Source organism: Mirounga leonina, unplaced genomic scaffold (genome assembly GCF_011800145.1).
Source record: "Mirounga leonina isolate KUSES-001 unplaced genomic scaffold, KU_Mleo_1.0 Mir_94, whole genome shotgun sequence".
Classification (NCBI taxonomy): domain Eukaryota; kingdom Metazoa; phylum Chordata; class Mammalia; order Carnivora; family Phocidae; genus Mirounga; species Mirounga leonina.
This window is the reverse complement of record NW_023270855.1, coordinates 22415639-22420166: the sequence shown is the minus strand read 5'-3', so window position 1 is coordinate 22420166 and position 4528 is coordinate 22415639. Positions and strand designations below refer to the sequence as shown.

Here is a 4528-nt window from a genome sequence, read left to right as displayed (position 1 = left end):
AGGAGACTTGATGTATATAGGAGGCTACAAAAACACTTTGCCTGCTATTATAATTAGTATAATGAGTTTCCATTTTCAGTTAAAAATGTACATAATTTTTGTATTGGATTTTCTTTTATTTTTGTTCAATATGCTTACTTTTCAAGAGAGAAGCTGGCATCTGGCCTTTCAGTCTTGTTAACCTTTTGCCGTTTTTATAATCATTCACCCCATTTTTACAAATTTTAGTCTATAAAAATGACGAGATTTACCAACTTATAAAATAAAACATCTGGCAAAAATAAAGAAATGGCAAAATGCTAAAAGAGCAGTCAAGAAAAACATCGCTTGTTTAAATGATGCCAAATGGATGTCTACTTTATCTGATTATAATTTTTTACTTTTCAAAAACTCCCTTTGATTTTCTGTAATTAATTGTCATTAAGGATCCAAATCATTTATTAGTGCAACACCTAAAAGGATTTCTCAGATTGTGGTGATATTAACAGGGGAAAAAGTCAGCATTATTATATATTTTATTATTTCGGGACTGTTTTCAAGCCGCTGGTGTAATTGGCCTGTAGCCTGTTCCAATTAATACGGTTTTTAAATGCATTTCTACAAATCTGTTTTTTGGAAGCAAAAATCTTGACTTAAAAAACTTGCTCGCAGCGGAGGCTTATTGCTATGCGAGGATAAAGCCTGGGAGCCATTTCTTTTTTAATAATTATTTTCAAAGAAATCTGTGAAATCTTCATCAACACTTTTAAAGAAGTAGTCCCTATCAAGGAGAAGAAAGACTTTGAGATCTAAACCTGTGTTAACCACCCTGGTAGGTGACAGAGTCTCGTGTCGCCTGCTGAGAGGTAATTTTGCGGAAGGCAACGTATTAACAAGAAGGGACTTTTGTTTTTGCCTACCTAAATATTTTCTTTTTCCAGTAATCTCGTGTCCTTGAGTTGAGGCTGGAATATACGGAGATTTTCTACACACTCATTCTCTACGGAGACTCAGAGGATTCAAATGATACTATGGCCCCCATATGTACATTTGATTTCATTAAGGAATAGTGTGGTAGTATGACACCCAGTCAGAAGGGAGACAATGGATTATTTCTAATTGTCCCTCGTGGTGGGTTTCTTTGTTGTTTGTTGTTTGTTATTGTTGTTGTTGTTCTTTTGGTCTTTCAGTTGGGAACATTTATGGGGCTAATTTCATTTCTCATTGCAAAATTTATGTAGTACTCTGGCTTGCATCATAAATTACAAAGGCAATTCTAATGGACCAGATGAGGTCCCTTTGGACTTAAGCATCTCACCACTTCACTTTGTCTTCTCAGGTGGCTTCTCTGGAATATCATTAAAGAATTCAATGATTCTGACTAAATTTGGTGCATGACAAAATGGTAGCTGCCATCGTTTTCAAATGTAAGAGCTTCTGTCATTGTAAATAATTTTTCCTTTTTTTTTATTCTGGGGATGGAGGAGCGATTGCATGGATACATTTCTTGTGAAGAAAAAGCTGAGTGGGGCACCTGGGTGCTCAGTTGGTTAAGTGTCTGAGTCTTGATTTTAGCTCAGGTCAGGACTGATCTCAGTCCTGGGGTGGAGCACTGTGTCGGGCTCCGTGCTCAGTGGGGAGGAGTCTGCTGGATTCTCTCTCTCCTTCTCCCTCCTATACCTCCCCCAATCCGGGCATGTGCACGCGTGCATGTGCTCTCTCTCTCTCTAAAATAAATAAATAAATCTTAAAAAAAAAAAAAAAGCTGGGTGGGGTGGCTATCTTCATGTGATTGCCCCAAATTCAGAAAATGGTTAGAGGAAAACAAAACAAAACAAAACAGAGGAATTGAATCCAAACTCCCTCTTAATGTGATGTTGCCCTAGATTCTAAAACATCTTGTTATGACATCAGAATTGCAAAACCTTAACTAATTTCATACTCTCTCTCCTGAAGTTGCCTCCTTAAACATTATTCATTACAGTGGAAACTACCAAAATAATTTCCAGTCTCCAAGGCTAAGAATCTTCCAATAATTTTTCCATCATTTTCTTTATTCCTCATAGTCATGGCTCTCCTCTTGGGTAGCTGTTATCACAGGCACCATTGACAATTCACATCTGGGAGGCAGTGTTCATAGTACATAAAAATTTGAATCCAACTCTGCTACACCCTCTCCTCGTGCTTCTTCTGAACTCAGTCCTGTCAGTGGCTCGCAGTTGTCCACCGTCACGAACTGAGCTACATCTGCCCTCACTTTCCTCTTCTGCCTGTCTCAACCTAAATTTCCTATCCAACTTTGGTCTATTCCCTTGTTCCAGATCTGCCTCAATCACTAACAGGTCCAGGTTCCATCCCTTGTTCCCACAGCGGTCCATCCCTTGTTCCAGATCTGCCTCAATCACTAACAGGTCCAAATCCCACTCCTCAGTGTCCATCTTGTTTTTTCCCCTAGATTGGCAGCTCTTTGATTCAAAGAACAATGTCCCATATCTCTTCTGTTTTCCTGCAATGCCTGTCACAGGTCTAGACATATAGTAGGTGCTTAATATTAAATGAGTATCTGATTAATGGAACCATGACATGCTTTCCTGGCTGTATTGATATACCATGGTATAAAACAATAGTTTACTATGATTTTTCATGTCCTAGCCTCTTTGTTTTTCAAAGTCACCTCTTCTATCTGCCCTGAATTAAAAATTAGCCATTCTCATTGAAAATAGAAGCTAGGAGATATTAAACAAGCATATCAAAAATAATAGTAAAATTAGGTGCTGTTTATCAACAAGTTACCATATGCCATCAGACGAAATGGAAGTTGGAGAAAGTGAGATGCTTGTGCAAATGCACAGAGCTAGAAAGCAGCCAAGCCTCTGATGCCAGAGGACCACTCAAACATCACGCTCTGCTGCCTCCCAGCCGAATTTTGCTTTGTCCTGATTTCTGTCGTTCTCCACAGGTTCCATTGGGGAAGAGGCAAAGAAAATCATCAGAATGCTCTTTTGTTGGCTGCAACTTTTACTCCAAACCTCAGTGTACAACTCTGCCACTTAGGTTGATCCCAGTAGAAGGCTGTTTTTTTTCCAGCATTGAGAGCCTCCATCTGGCCATCTGTTTCCTCCTATCCCATGCAAATTGGGGGTCTGAACATTGATGGCAAAGAAAGAGAGATACCGAGGAAAAGGAGCGAGAGAAGCAGATAATTTGAGAACATTTGACTCCTAGGGTCTGTGGAGGAGTTGGTGGGAGGAGGTGAGAGAAGATAACCTGTGTCTGTTGTGGTTATGTGCTTGTCCCATTCCTGGGGAAAGGGGTGAAAGGGCTGAAAGAGGTGGTGAGATTCCCACAGAGACCACCACGGGCTAATCCCCAGTTAGGTGCAGAGGGCATGTTATTTTAAAATGAAATCGGCTAGACTCTAACGTTTGAGGATTGCTGGGTGGGGTCATGTTTTGAGGCATGCTTAAGAGTCTGGAGGAAAAAGTATCTTGGAATAAATACAGTGGTTGTATGTTAACACTGGGTGTCCCGTTGCTTTTTTATTTAATTTGCTCACAACTCCTTAAATCAGAAATCCTGTTCTCAGAAAGAACTTGGAAGAGAAAACAGAAAACAGGAAGAACAAGCAGGGATGATGGAAGTGGTGAGCATCGAAGGTTTCATAACTCCTAACAGTGAAAAAGGAGGAAATAATTTTGGAAAATTATTCAATGACACAATGATATGTTCCTTAATTAAATATTTTATTTTGCCAAGGTTCTGTAATTCATGGAAGGAAATAATGTCACTAGAAGATGGTATTCAGCGCTGCTCTGCAGGCGTTGAATATATTCTCTCTCAACTTCTGAGGATAAGATTTCTGATTTAAGATAGTTGTTAGCTCATTAAATATAAAACAATTTGAAGCTCAGCAATTTATTTCTTTTATCCATGTCTTTTTCATTCCTTCCTCCCTTCTGCTCCTCTCTGTTTGTCAGTCTCTCTGATTTGTCTGCATTTCTTTCCACCTCTATGTTTCTTTTCCACCAAAATCAAGATTTCCTGGTAGTTTAGTAAATCTGTAACAAATAACATGGGGACATGCCCCGGCAAAGATGAAAAGATGATGGAGTGTAGCAGCATCCCTGATCACCACAGACGAGTGGTCTAGACAGTCTAGGGATTTTTTTTTTCCTCCCTCCACAACATCCTGTAGGAGGAAAGTAGTTGGTGTGTTAAGGTCAGATAATATGATGATCTTATAGCAGCCTGAGAGACCGGAGAGCCCCAAGTCTCTTTTGAGATTCATGATGGTGGGCATGGAGTTGAAGGAGCTGTGGTGCCTTCTGAGTTCACCACACTCAGATGCCAAGCTGATTGGTGTGTCAACACAGTTATAGGAAATACACTAATTGGATGTAATTGTGAGATGGTGCATGCCTGGCATTTTATCCACTCAATCTTTTCTTCTTCTCTTAGCATGAGGAATGTTGATAAACTCCAGTTAAGGAAACATCATGGGCTGATGGGACAGGGTAGCAAGTTGGACTGTCGCATCCCTTGGCACTCT

At 39.8% G+C, this 4528-nt stretch overlaps 1 long non-coding RNA gene across 1 annotated transcript; it reads left to right on the top strand.

Moving 5' to 3' along the window:
• Positions 1 to 242: 242 nt before the first annotated feature.
• LOC118005329 lies at positions 243 to 4065 on the top strand. The gene is made up of 2 exons (XR_004677803.1): positions 243 to 1406; positions 2939 to 4065. It is a non-coding gene; the product is annotated as an uncharacterized LOC118005329 (long non-coding RNA).
• Positions 4066 to 4528: the final 463 nt, after the last annotated feature.